General features: G+C 46.2%; 1 protein-coding gene across 1 annotated transcript in view; it reads left to right on the top strand.

Annotated features, from left to right (window-relative positions):
• Nucleotides 1–635: 635 nt before the first annotated feature.
• Nucleotides 636–14813, top strand: part of LOC141164524 (matrix metalloproteinase-21-like) — a 73006-nt gene continuing 58828 nt past the window's right edge. The window contains exon 1 of the mRNA XM_073649884.1: nt 636–773. The gene's annotated coding sequence lies outside the window, so the exon portion shown is untranslated. The remainder of the gene's footprint in view (nt 774–14813) is intronic.

Raw genomic sequence — 14813 nt, 5'->3', positions numbered from 1 at the left:
GGTAGGGTCCTCTCTCCTCCGTACCAGTCGGTGTCTTTTATTGTTCAAGATTATTATACTTGTTTTTATTATGTATACTTCTTTTTCACATGTAAAGCGCCATAGAATAAATGGCACTATAATAATAAATAATAATAACTAATAAAAATATATCAAACTCTCATATATTTGGGTTGAGTGATTGATGGTGGTCTCAGATTCTTGCCCATAAAAAAATTACTTGAAAGAAGTATATAAGATATTAAAAAGTATTTAAAAATATCCTTAAAATGAGTTGTATTAATACAACGAAAAAAAATGTGCTTTATATATAAATAATAATATTTCAAAAGAGTAACAAAAAATATATAATATGTGAATCTAATAAAAAAGCGTTTTTTTAATACAATGGAAAAAAAATGTGGCTTTATAGATTAATAATAAAATAGTAATAAAAAAAAACAATATAATAAGTGAAGCGAATGAAAAAAAAAAAAGAGATAAAAATAAAATCATTGTCCTAATCAAACACCCAGTTCAAGTAAACTCTTCTTGGCGACATTCCCGCATATTACGGCAAGGAAGAAAAAGTAGGTTTAAAAAAACAAAAATAAACCCACATGATTTAAAAATGGCTGAGTGTGGGAGGAGCTGAAGAGACACAGCTGTTGGGAGTTCAAGATTCTTCTATTTTCCAGCACGGTCGTCATCGTCGCTACATAGACTACGTGAAGCTTAGCCGTCTCATTGTCTACAAAGCAGAGGAAATAGTAGAAACAAGCCACAACGAAAAGGTAATTTATTTCTATAAATCACACGTATTACACCAAATCTGACCCGATAGAAAGTATCTTTTGGCAACTGGCTGTAAAGTTTCACCTAAGAACTTTTCTAGAAGTCAGTATTTTTCTAATTTACATTGTAAATTATGAAAAATGTAATTTTTTTTCCCATAACTTTCATGAACAATATTAATAAAGACTGATCCGTTCTGTAGGATGCAAAAAAAAAGAAAGAAAAATGTAATTGACAGAATCGTGGCTCTGATCTGATCTTATACATTAAATTGTAATATATTCATTTCTAACTTGTTTTTGTTTTTTTAGTTGTATAAATGATATGGTTTTTAGATTTCAACTTATGCCAATTTAATATCTTAATTACAAAATGTTTTTTTTCATAGATTTTAACGGCAATGTCTTATTCAATGTTTTAGATTATTTCAATGTTTGGGGTTTTTTTTGCTTTTACTTCAATTCATTGTTTTTTCCAAATTTTCTTATTTCTTTCTAAATTTTTTGCTGTTTTTATTATCGTTTTTAATTATTTCTTAGTTGATGATGTTCTTCTATGCTTTCAAAAATGTCCTGAAAGACTGACAATTTTTTTTGGTAAGCTAAAGCCATTGTCTGTCCTTAGAACTGATTAAAATGCATTGGGGGAAGAAAAAGAATTCAGCTCTTATGTGTTAAGTGTATATGTTAAAAAGATAAGAAAAGAAATCTCAGAGTATTTGTATAGTGCTTTTTTTTCTACTATGGAAGGATATAGCTAGGAACTATGGGTTTGACTGTCATAGTGTAGCACCCTGAGGATTCGGCTGCTACAGGGGTATTGCACCTCAACCCAGAGGTGTGATATTCCACTCCCGGGCAAGGATGGAGTGTGGAACTGAGCTCGGTAGGCTGCATGCACTACACACATCCCATTTCCGAGGAGCAGACCGACGGTACTCCCACTTAGAAATGTGCAGGTACGACCGAGTCTGTTCCTGGCTGGAGTGGGAGGGGGGTGGTACATCCCAAGTAGTGTAGGGGCAGATAGGGGGAGCAGCCTGGGTAAAGTTAGGAGCTCATTGGGTGCTGGTCACCTGAGCTCACACATAGAGGGTGTATATAAGGTGGGCACCAACTAAGAACAGGGTCAGATGCAGAGAACAAGTCAGTTGGAGACAGCAAGACAGCTGCAGAGGAGCAGACAGCAAGCAGAGAGGAAGTCAGCCTGCAGCAAGGGAGAAGAGAGACCCTGAGTGAGAGAGGAGCAGAGAAGGAGTACCCAGAGGGGAAAACAGAGAGGACCCAAGAACCCAAATTAAAGCACCGGGTGAGGAGTCGGCACAGGGTACCGGAACCCAAGCTGGTGGGGGTAAAAACATTCCCCAGCCAGAGACCGGAGACCGTGGGCAGCGTCTGCCACGGTCACCCATCACATCCACCCTGAAGGCACACCACATGAAGGGTCAGGGAACCCAGGGCCAAGGGTGTCCCAACAGAAGGCCCGAGGGAGCTGGACCTAGGTGGATTACTGGTGGGGACGGCCAGAGAACGGGACAGAAAGAGAGCTCAGGGCCACGCTCCGGACTTGTTTGGGGGTTGGCTGGATCCAGGACCTGGTGGACGCAGCACGGCTCGGGTGGTCACTAGCAGCTGGAGTGACCAGTACAACATCTGCAGTAAGTAAACACCCTTAACTGCACAACCTGACTCTGTCTTCACTGCCGTCTGCACTACACCACCACAACCCCCATCCTCTGCGCCTGTCCCCTCTGAGGCTATACCCCTCCCGTTGGGGGTTATCCCACCAAGCTGCGCATCCACCATCAGCCTCAGCGGAACCTGCTGCAGCGGCGGCCCCAGTGACCGCATCACAACGGGTGGCGTAGTCGACACAAAAGAACTCTTAATAACATCTGTAGGACTGCCACATAACACTGAGCTTGACGCCCTGGGCACGGGGCCGGGTCACAGCCGCTCGGAGACTTCAACCCCCCATCTGATCCGGTGCCGGGTATTCCCCTCAAAAAGGAATATGTCCCAGGGGGCGCGTCAACTTTGGCGTAGTCGGCAGGATTACGTGCCCGCAACACCCGGGTACTGCGTGCCTGAAGAAAAGTGCAAGTTTACCTCAGAAAGAAGTCTCCCGCCGGTTCCGGAGGGTCCACGCCATCGGACTCCATCACCAGTCGTTTCCCGCCGATTGTCCGCCATTTCCAACTTGTTCCCGCCATCTGCAGAGTTTCCCGCCACTGGGCGACGCTTCCCGCCAAAACCGCAGATTTCCCGCCTTGGAAGAGCAGCGGACACCATTATGGGCGTGCCAAAGGAGGGCAAGAGGCCACCTCCCATCGTGGGCCAGGACAGAAAATGGCGCCAAAAGTGGAAACCGCCCCCACCAACAGAGACTGTGATGCTGGAGGTGTCTGTCAGCGTGAAAGAACTACCCCTGGAGCTGACAGTCACCGAGTTGCCCCGGGACCACCCTCGAAGTGGGAGGAGACGAAAGAAAAGAACGAAGATGGGTGCCGCCTGGAGGAGTCTGGAGCGAGCGCACCCGGAGACAAGAAGTCTGGAGAGGAGTAGCAGAGAAGCTCACCCGGAGATGTCCAGAGAGCAGAGCAGCACCGGCCCGCTGGCCAGGAGCCTGCTGGAAGAAGAGCAGAGCAGCACCGACCCGTTGGTCAGGAGCCTGCTAGACACCACGACCCCACTAGACCTAGTGGAGGTCCTTGCACAGCTCCCCCGAGACCGGGAGTGTGCACAGACTGCCCTGGAGGGCCTCGCACGGAGGATGGCCCGGGTACAGCGCGAGATATTGGCGGAATGGAGCCGGGAGATGGCCCAGCAAACCAAGACCCGGAGCACGCCAGCCGAGATGAGGAAGCAGACCGCCTCTGAGGATGGCGCGGGAGGACCAAAGGTCGGAGACGGCGCCGAGAAGGGAGCCGAACGCATGGAGGCAGGTAAAGGGGACGTCTATACCCCAAGCCGTGACACCGCTTACCTGCCCCAGCTCCCCGTCGCAGAGCCTGAAAGTCCCCCTGCTGTGCCCGAAAACGCCATGTCACCGACGCAGACTAGGCCCCGACCGGAAGCCGCCGCAGCGACCCCTGTGACGTCACGCGCCTCGACCCGGAGCGTGACAAAGCAGGAAATACCACCAGCCTGGTCGCAAGGCCTAGTACCCCCGGGCGCCGCATCACCAATAGCGCCCCCTACCTCCGCGGAGCCTCCGGCCTGGTCGCAAGGCCAGGTAGCCCAGGGCGCCGCCGTATTAACGGTGCCCTTCACCTTCCAGGTGCCCCAGGCCTGGCCGCAAGGCCTGGGCAATCCGGGCGCCACCACCACCGCGCCCGCGCCCGTAAAACCAAGGGTGCCACACCTGGGGGAGGACTTGTTCAGCCAGCTCACATGGCCGGACGGGTCTGAAGTTACCACCAGCTACAAGCAAAGAGCAGGAGGACGCCGTCGTTGAGGACAGCGAAGCAGAAGCTGTAAATAGTTACCAGATCGGGTACCAAAGAAACTGTTGATACTTATATATAGTCCCCGTTGGGACCAGCTGAGTGAACTGTTTACCCGTTAACCCCTTAATCCCACAGGCTGAGGACTGTGAGCAGCCATTCCCTTTCCCTCCTTACCTGGCCGAGGACTGAGAGCGGCCAACTTTCCCTTGTAAATAGTTGCGCGTCCTAAAGCGCCCCCTACCGGTTTTATAGTAAAACCAGTTTTTCTAAGAGACTGTCGCACTTTTCCCGGACACACGTTGCACAGTGTCCGGAGGAGGAGGAACCTGAAACAAGAGACGACGAGAAAGTTTTATCTGCTAAGATATGTTATATATATAATGTTTTATATGTTTTATTATGTTTATATGAAAATTTTGTATGTTTTGGTGTTTTTGTCTTTACAGCCCGAGGACGTGCTGTGGTTTACCAGGGGGGAATGTAGCACCCTGAGGATTCGGCTGCTACAGGGGTATTGCACCTCAACCCAGAGGTGTGATATTCCACTCCCGGGCAAGGATGGAGTGTGGAACTGAGCTCGGTAGGCTGCATGCACTACACACATCCCATTTCCGAGGAGCAGACCGACGGTACTCCCACTTAGAAATGTGCAGGTACGACCGAGTCTGTTCCTGGCTGGAGTGGGAGGGGGGTGGTACATCCCAAGTAGTGTAGGGGCAGATAGGGGGAGCAGCCTGGGTAAAGTTAGGAGCTCATTGGGTGCTGGTCACCTGAGCTCACACATAGAGGGTGTATATAAGGTGGGCACCAACTAAGAACAGGGTCAGATGCAGAGAACAAGTCAGTTGGAGACAGCAAGACAGCTGCAGAGGAGCAGACAGCAAGCAGAGAGGAAGTCAGCCTGCAGCAAGGGAGAAGAGAGACCCTGAGTGAGAGAGGAGCAGAGAAGGAGTACCCAGAGGGGAAAACAGAGAGGACCCAAGAACCCAAATTAAAGCACCGGGTGAGGAGTCGGCACAGGGTACCGGAACCCAAGCTGGTGGGGGTAAAAACATTCCCCAGCCAGAGACCGGAGACCGTGGGCAGCGTCTGCCACGGTCACCCATCACATCCACCCTGAAGGCACACCACATGAAGGGTCAGGGAACCCAGGGCCAAGGGTGTCCCAACAGAAGGCCCGAGGGAGCTGGACCTAGGTGGATTACTGGTGGGGACGGCCAGAGAACGGGACAGAAAGAGAGCTCAGGGCCACGCTCCGGACTTGTTTGGGGGTTGGCTGGATCCAGGACCTGGTGGACGCAGCACGGCTCGGGTGGTCACTAGCAGCTGGAGTGACCAGTACAACATCTGCAGTAAGTAAACACCCTTAACTGCACAACCCGACTCTGTCTTCACTGCCGTCTGCACTACACCACCACAACCCCCATCCTCTGCGCCTGTCCCCTCTGAGACTATACCCCTCCCGTTGGGGGTTATCCCACCAAGCTGCGCATCCACCATCAGCCTCAGCGGAACCTGCTGCAGCGGCGGCCCCAGTGACCGCATCACAACGGGTGGCGTAGTCGACACAAAAGAACTCTTAATAACATCTGTAGGACTGCCACATAACACTGAGCTTGACGCCCTGGGCACGGGGCCGGGTCACAGCCGCTCGGAGACTACAACCCCCCATCTGATCCGGTGCCGGGTATTCCCCTCAAAAAGGAATATGTCCCAGGGGGCGCGTCAATAGCAGCCACCATTCTTCAAGATCCCAGACCCTGATCAGATTGGGGCATACCTTTAAGTGGAAGAGCATGCACTATAGTTATCATTCATGAAAACTAACCACTGTCATAGGCGATAAACATCTAAAAGATATTTTACAGTCAGTTTGAGACGTCTTGGAATTTAGTTGAACTTTTATTCTAGAAGAAAGACATTCTGGGAGTAAATAGAAAGACATATTAAAATTCAAAAATTTCCAGGATACAAAAATACTTCCATAAAGTGACATTTGCCCCAAGTAGACTACACAACTTGAGACATATAAGAAAACTTTCTTGCAGTTCAGTGGACGATCCCAGTCACTTAAAAAGTAATTTCACTTTCAAAAAACTTTTGAAATGTCCTAGTGAACTCTTGAATGGCCGAATTCTGTGTGCTGAGGCCAACACCAATCTCTAAAACAAAGAGGCAGAAGCTCAGAGAGGAGGACTAAAGCCCCCGTCTCACATAGCGAGATCGCTAGCGAGATCGCTGCTGTGTCACGGTTTTGGTGACTCACCAGCGACCTCACCAGCGATGTCGCTGTGTGTGACACTTTGCAGCGATCAGGCCCCTGCTGTGAGGTCGCTGATCGCTGTAAAGTGTCCTGGACCATTTTTTGGTCGTTGCTCTCCCGCTGGTCAGCACACATCGCTGTGTGTGACCAGCGGGAGCAGCGATCAGGCTCGTAACCATGATAAACATCGGGTTACTGGGGGCACACGTGCCCCTAGTAACCCGTTGTTTATCATGGTTACGAGCCTGCTAAAGTGAGCGGTAACCTCCCGCTCACTGTAGCAGAGAGGTAACCATGATAAACAATGGGTTACTAGGTGCACGTGTGCCCCCAGTAACCCGATGTTTATCATGGTTACCAGCCTGCTCCTGCTTCAGTAGGCTGGTAACCAGGAGCAGGACATCGTGGAAAGATTCTTTCCACGATGTCCCTGCTCCCCTGATCGTTGGTGAGCCTGCCTGTTTGACAGCTCACCAGCGACCACATAGCGACGCAGCAACGATCCCTGACAGGTCGTATCGTTGTCGGGATCGTTGCAGCGTCGCTAAGTGTGACGGGGCCTTAAGTAGAAAATCTTCAGCTAACCCTCTACACCCGGCTGAGCAATTGTGTTTCAGAATTTGGCGACGTTCATACCTTCTGACATATAATTAGAACAAGTTAAAACTTTTTGAAAGTACAGTTACTCTTTTAAGTTACCCGTTTTGGCAATGCTAGAATACTACAAGGGTTGGAAATGATTAGCTTATCTACACAGTAAGGCTGTGTGCCCACGATGCGTTTTTTAAGCGTTTCCGCGGCGGCAAAAACGCTGCAGAAACGCTTAAAAAACGCATGGTAGAAGGCCTGCCATGTTCCCCAATGATAATCCGCATGTGCTGTGCACATGCTGCGGAAATTTCAGCTGCGGATTATCATTGCGGAAAAAAACGCAGCACTACCAATTATTTTGCGGAAGCGCTGCGTTTTCGCCGCCATTGCCTTGCATTAGAACGTGCCAATTCCGCAAGACTGCATCTGTACTTGCGTAATTGGCGCGTTCTAATGTGCGGATGGTACCCGGGTGTAGAGGAGAGGAGAGTCTCATCCACACCGAGGTACCAGCTGTAAAAAAAGAATAAAATAAAAAATAAATATATACTTACCTTCTGGCGGCCCGTGCTGCGCTCCTCCTTGCTTCCCGGCACTTCGCGATGGAATGAAGGACCTGCGCTGACGTCAGAGTCATGTGACGAGTCACACGACGCTGACGTCGGCAGGTCCTTCACTCTACCGCGATCTGCCGGCAGCCGCAGCCGGGACGGTGAAGCAAGACAGCGCGGGCCATCGGAGGGTAAGTATATATTTTTTTATTTTTTGACATTCTCTCGGTCACACTATATAAATCCATGCTGTTTGCATGGAATTATATAGTGTGACCAAGTTGACAAGCACTTTCCAAGTGATGCTAAAATCGCTTGGAAAGTGCTTGTCAACCCGCATGCGGAAATGCAAGTGAAGAACACTTCACTTCCACATGTCCCTGGCAGGAAAACGCATGTACAATCCGCATGTACAATCCGCATGCGTTTTTTCTGCCAGGGAGATGCAGAAACGCTCAGTAAAAAATCCTGAGCATTTCTGCATCGTGGGCACATAGCCTAACAAGTACTTTTAGTAGCCTCTCTCTACGATGGTTATTGATTAGAGTTGGTGCGAATCGGTTCGTAGGAGCCTGTCCATTGACCACGTAAATAATTTGTGGCCACTGTATGGGAGCCCTGAGAACTTCTTTCATCCAGATTGCACCCATGGCTCTCCTTTTTGGCGCAACATCATCGTTGCGGCATCACGCACATGTGATGCAACCCAAGGAGGCTAATCAAAAGAAGATGCCGTTAGGTAAAAGCTGATTGTCAGAACTCCTGTCCAGCGGCCACAGATTACTAATGTACATCCTGTGCATCGATTCATAGCAATTGATAAATCTGAAATAGGGATCCCATATGTCAAGCAAGATTTCCCTAAAAGACATTTGAAAATGGGGTTTTCCATTAAGATAATGTCATGGGTGTGTCAAGTGTAACAGACAGTCGCTCTAGACCCGGCTGTAGAAGGTCACTCTGCTTGGCATTGCAGATGCCTTCTTAATCCTCTCATCTGTTTAGTATAGTTATATCCTTCTTCCTTTAGGACCCAGCTGCGACCTCCACTTTCTGCTGCTGATTGATACACCCTTGCTTGGTAGTTAAAACCTCTCAGTTTCGCCAGAGAGTCGCCAGTGATAGTTCTATGTACCTCTGTGCAGGCTTGGAGTACTAGCAGTCGGCTAGTTTCGTCTTTGGTGCCCTTGGAGGACAGTTGGTGTTATCTCTCTAGTGTCTGCTCAAGCTAAGTGTATCCCCTTTGTTTGTTTACCTTGTTGTCTTTAGTTTGTAGTGCGGCCTGACTAGTGCTCACCCCGTCCCTTCCCTATCTAGGGCCTAGCTCTAGGGACATTCAGGGTTTAGCTTCCTGCTCGGCGATAGGTGCAGAACCTGTATAGGGACAATATGGTAGGTAGGGTGATATTAGATCTGCATAGGGGTTTCCCCTCCCCCTTTTCCTAGTTCTTGGGCTCCCTTCACCCTCTTCCCATTGTTGTACTCTTATTCCTTCCCTCACCTTGCGTGACAGATAACCCCTTTACATCAACTGAAGCTTTAAGCGATAGTTTCACCCTGGCAGTTTTTTGGTGGGCTCAGAAGGTGTCATCCGATGAATGCCTATAGCGATAAATACTAAGAGGCACAGTATTTGGCATTTGTATTTGCTGAGCAGGTAGAAGTGATTCCGACCTTCAGTCTGAAAGTCAGAGACAGGAAAATCCATCAGGAACTTGTCTACCTCAGCTGTTTAATGATAGACTTCAGTTGGCCATAAACCAGACCTCAGAATGTACTTATAGGATGTGACAATATTGTAGAAAGAGCTTTCCAAGTCACTACCCTCAGTAAATACCATACAGGGCTATTCTCATTTCAGCATTTTGCATACAATTGAATTTTCTAATACATATCAATATCCCATGGTGTTTGTTGTCATACAATAGGAACCTTCATATCTTACTCCTTGGGGATAAAAATCTGCCCTGGTTATGTGATGGACACACAATTTCATGGGTCGTTTCAAGACTCCACTCTGATATTTGCACTACTGCACTATACTAGCCCTACATCGGTGTGACCATCACTGGACCAGGACATATCTATAGCTAGGTTGGATTGCAATTATGCCTATACTTGAATTTCTTGGGCCCCCATGTAAAATCTTTATAGCACTGATGCCTTCTTATGTGGCCTTTGTTAACTTTGTGACTTTTATAGCTACACAGAGGGGAGGACATACCATTGGGGCAACTGTGCAGCCACATAGGGGTCCAAGAGGTAAGGGGGCCCACATCAACCTTCAAAGACGGTGGAATTTTGCATTCTGATGAATTATTGGACTGCAAAGGGCAAATTTACAGTTCTTGCACAAGGGCCCTCTTCTGTCTGTGTCCGCAAGTGGCTACACCCCGTACATTCAAGTGCCGCCCAAGGGAGTTTTTACTGCCCTGGTTCAGCTGCAGCTCAAAATGCCATAGTGGTAGTGGGAATCATTTGCCATGGAGAGAATGGACCAGATTAGTCTCACCCCCCCTTCCTTGTGAAAAAAATACAAAAGTGTAGCAAGTAAGCAAATCCTCTGCCAACCCTTCTGTGTGGTTGTGCCAGGGCATAATTGCCAACTCTACTAGACTCCCAGAAGAGTTGGCAATTTTCCCGGGTGCAAAAGAAGTTTTACAGAGAACAGCTCTTCCTAAAGGTTTCCTGTACATTATGCCAAGATACTTTGTATTCAGATGGAGCCCAGCATCTCAAAACATATTCAGGAGTTATGAAGTAGGGTTTGTGGAAGGAGTCTGACCCTGTGGTCCAGTGCTTTCCAGTGCTAGGGTCCTGGGCTCAAATCCCAACAAGGACAACATCTGCAAGGAGTTTGAATGTTCTCCCCGTGTTTGCATGGGTTTCCTCAGGTTCTCCAGTTTCCTTCCACACTCCAAAGACATACTGATAGGGAATCTACAGTAGATTGTGAGCCTCACATCGGAACAGCGATGATAATATATGTAAAGCGCTGCCGTATATGATAGCACTATATAAGCAATGCATAATAATATTAATAAAAAAAGGGCTGTAGTTAAGCAAAGTAGTCCCAATTTGTACCTGTGCTTTAGGACCATCTTTATGTACACCTCTGATCCCTTCATTTTCTTCCAGCATATGTTCCGGATCCCATTCTAAGAGTAAAGATTGCAGACTATAAAAGCGGAAAATTAGTTAATTGCCGAAGCATATGTAACGTGGCACGGGGTGGTAGCTGTGGGTAAGGCACTCATCTTCCACGCCCCGTCACGCTACAGGAAAATGGGGGTCCTGGCTGGGTGTGTGGACTTTATAGCTATGGCCCTTGCAGACCACATGATGGCGTTGACTTCGGCTGGCCAGGACCAGATGTTGTAGAGTTCAATGAGGGAGACCACCAGTCAAAAATAAACTGTCTTTTACTATACAATAACTTATGGGGAAGTATGTACAGTAGATAGCGGGTGCAAAACTTTGTGGACGTTTCTCTTAGAATATATGAAGTTTCTCTTAGAACATATGACATTTTCAAACACATTCCCGTTGCTTCCTGAACTCGCTCCACTCTCCGTCCGTTAGTCTCTCTATCTTCACCACCACCCAGCACCGCACTTTGTGAGCTTCTCTAGTCCCCAACAACAGCACCACTAACCGGTAAGTAAAGGTCCTATTTTTCAACCCGCTGTTTAGTGTCTTTTTTCCCTTAGGAGAGCTATTTATGCCACTATGGCCGTTACTTAACTTCTTTGCTTGCCCATACCTTGGAACACAGGGCACTTTCTCTTCATCCCACTTTCCTTCTCAGCACTGCTCGGTCAATTGACTGTGAGATAACTCTGTACCGTCTGGTTAGGCTTACTGTTCCAGGCCTCGTATCCTGATAATCACTCACTCCGTGTAACACTTTTCCTTGCCTCTACTCTGGATCATGCTATCCGTTGCCTCGGTCTCCACTCACTTTGGGGACACCCAGTTCATGTGGATTTACTGATTAAGCAGACCAGAGGTCTGCTCTCGTTTCAAGCTAGGCCCTATCTCATTCCTGACAGGAACATCCCAGCTGTCCCTTCACTTTAGCCCCTCCCAATTTGGGCTAGTCTCAACTATTAAGCCTGTAGGCTACCTAGTTCTGGGCAGAACACAACCCATCACTATCAATACAGATTATTAAGCATTCAAACGTCATACCGCATTACAACTATATACATGTCTTCAAGGGGAAATGTGGGAAACACTTCCACATTCTTACAGTGCACAGAAACTATCAACATTACATTGGTGGGGGTCCGACTCTCAGCATCCTCTCCAATCAGCTATTTGAAGGGGCTATGATGCTTAGGAAAGCGATGCAGTATCTTCATTGTTTCTGTCTACTGGCACACAGTTTACTTAGTAGTGGTGTGCTGAATATTGCAACTTGTCCCATTAAATACCCCTTTAAATCCTTAATGACCTATGGCGTAACTGCCATGTTAGAGTTGCTTAGAGTTGCTGTGAAGCTGAGCAACAGGAGAACTGCGTTTTCACTGTTTACTGCAGTGCTGTGGTACCGCAAGATATAGTATAAGCAATAAAATGATCATAGGTTCAAGTCCCCTGTAGTAACTAAAAAATCAACTAAAAGTGAAAAAAAATGTAAAAAAATCTAAAACTTTAAATCCCCCCCACCCTACTTTACTCCCTTCAAGTATAAAAAATTATAAAAAATAAACATAGTCGGTATCATTGTGTCCAAAAAAGTTCAACCAATCAAACTCTAATATAATTTAAATCGTAAATCAAACGCAAAAGAATAAAAATCTAAATAACAGAATTGCCTTTTTTCACTACACCCCCTCTAAAAAATACAATAAAAAGCATTAAAAAGGTGTAAAAAAAATGTCAGCTCTGCACACAAAAAACAAGCCCTCATACAGTTCCATGGACAGAAAAATATAAGTTACAAGTCTCAGAAAATGGCGAAACAAACTAAGTTTTTTTTCCTTTTACAAATTTAAAATTTTTGTTTCACAACTAAAATAATAATGAAAACCTGTAATAGTCTTGCATTGCCATAATCGTACTGAACTGGAGAATCATGTTGCTAGGGCAAGTTTACAGCACAATGAACACTGTACAAATAAAACCTAAAAAAAACAATGGCGGAATTGCATTTTTTTCCCGCAATTTCATGCATTTGTTTTTTTCTCCCACTCTTGAATGGTGTAATTCAAAACTACGGCCCTCATTTGGCTTTGTCAACAAAAAAATAAAACAATTAAGGCTCTTGGAACAATGGGATGAAAAAAACAAAAGCACAAAAAAAGAAAATTGTTTTTACATGGGTAATGCAGCAGTCCAGTATTTTTATTTGTGCCTCATAGATCAGCATATTATTGTAGAATAATGTAGAACCCCCAGAGTGACACAGAACCCCCGGAGTGACGCAGAGGAGTAATACAGCAACAGAAGTCCAAAGCATAAGCAGCACAGAGCAACAGAGAAGATGTCCTCAAGCAGGGATCACTGCAAGTTCTCAGTGCAAAGTCTCACCAATCAGAATTATCAATCTTTGAAATTTAAGGTGAAAATGCTGCTCATAAGAGAAGGTACGTGGAAATATAAGCAGGAACAAGTGCCTCATCCATTACCAGATGATTGGCTAGAGAAGGATCAGAAAGCACAAAGCACTATCTCCCTCAGTGTAGATGATGATCAGATTGTGCATATGTGCAAATGTGCAACTGCAAAAGAGATGTGGGATGAATTACAGAAAATGCATGAAAGATCAAATCTCAGCAATAAGCTTTATCTCATGAGAAAACTGTATCAGTCTAAGCTAAGTGATGGGCAGAATATGTCTGGACAGACATCTGTCTGAGATGATTTAGTGCATCCTGCTTTGAGCAGGGGGTTGGACCAGATGACCCAGGAGGTCCCTTCCAACTCTACCATTCTATGATTCTATGATTCTATGACTATATAAGAAACACCCTAGAGATTGTGGAGCGTCTCAGGGGCATTGGAGAAGAAATTAAAGACTTTCATGTTGCTGCACTACTATTAAGTGGTCTTCCAGAAAATTATGACACACTTGTCACTGCACTAGATGCACGGCCAGATGATGAGCTCACACTAGAATACGTCAAAGGCAAGCTTGTAGATGAATTCAAGCGAAAAACACACAATGAAAGCAGCAGTAATGAATCTGGAGCAGAAACAGCATTAAAGACACAGGACTTTCCTAAAAATAAGAGCAATCTAAGGGAAACTAGTGAGTGTTTTGTCTGTAGAAAGCCCAGCCACCTTAAAGCAGACTGCAGAATTTGGAAAGCAAGTATGAGTCAGTTTAAAAAGCATAACAGTTATCAAAAGGTGAAAACAGCTGTAGAGGAAAAGTCTGCATGTGTTGAAACTGCATTTAATACCAGTACAGGATTATCTGCAAACCATATGTGGTGTATAGACTCTGGTGCTAGCAGTCATATGACGAATAACAAGGATTTCTTCACTGACCTTGATGAAAGCAAGTCAGAAAACGTCATATTAGCTACTGGTCAATATATGACTTCAGAAGGAGTAGGAGACGACTACCTCCACTGTCCAGTTTTCTCAGCACAAAGCAGACAGATCCCAGTAAAGGATGTTCTCTATGTTCCCAGTCTTGAAAGCAATCTTCGATCAGTAAAGAAGCTTAATCAAAAAGGGAATATAGTTACTTTTAAAGACAACAGCTGCATTATATCAAAGAAGGGTCACACTCTTGCAGAAGGAAAAATCCAAAATGAACTTTATCAGCTAAAATGCAAAGAAAGAGTATGCAGTGCTAGACAAGATCTGCATAAGAACTGTATCCATATATGGCACAGACGTCTTGGGCACAGAGACCCAGAAGCAATAAGGAAGCTAGGTCAACTTGCGAATGGTGTGGAAATCAAGCAATGTAGTCAAATGATGAAGTGCACTAGCTGTCTTAAAGGGAAAATGTCCAGAAAATCCTTTCCTAAAGTAAGCACCACTAGATCTGCACAGCCACTGGATTTGATACACATAGATGTTTGTGGCCCAATGAGTGCTCAAGCTCCAAGCAAGAAGAGATATTTTCTCACATTTATTGATGACTACTCCAGATATAGAGTCGCCTACCTGCTTCACAGTAAGGATGAAGTTCCACAGAAACTTGAAGAATATCTTGCCGTAGTAT

This window comes from Phyllobates terribilis, unplaced genomic scaffold (assembly GCF_046119375.1).
Source record: "Phyllobates terribilis strain yellow unplaced genomic scaffold, ASM4611937v1 Scaffold_10__3_contigs__length_209671492, whole genome shotgun sequence".
Classification (NCBI taxonomy): Eukaryota; Metazoa; Chordata; class Amphibia; order Anura; family Dendrobatidae; genus Phyllobates; species Phyllobates terribilis.
The sequence above is the reverse complement of the archived record's forward strand: the minus strand, read 5'-3'. Positions and strand labels throughout refer to the sequence as shown.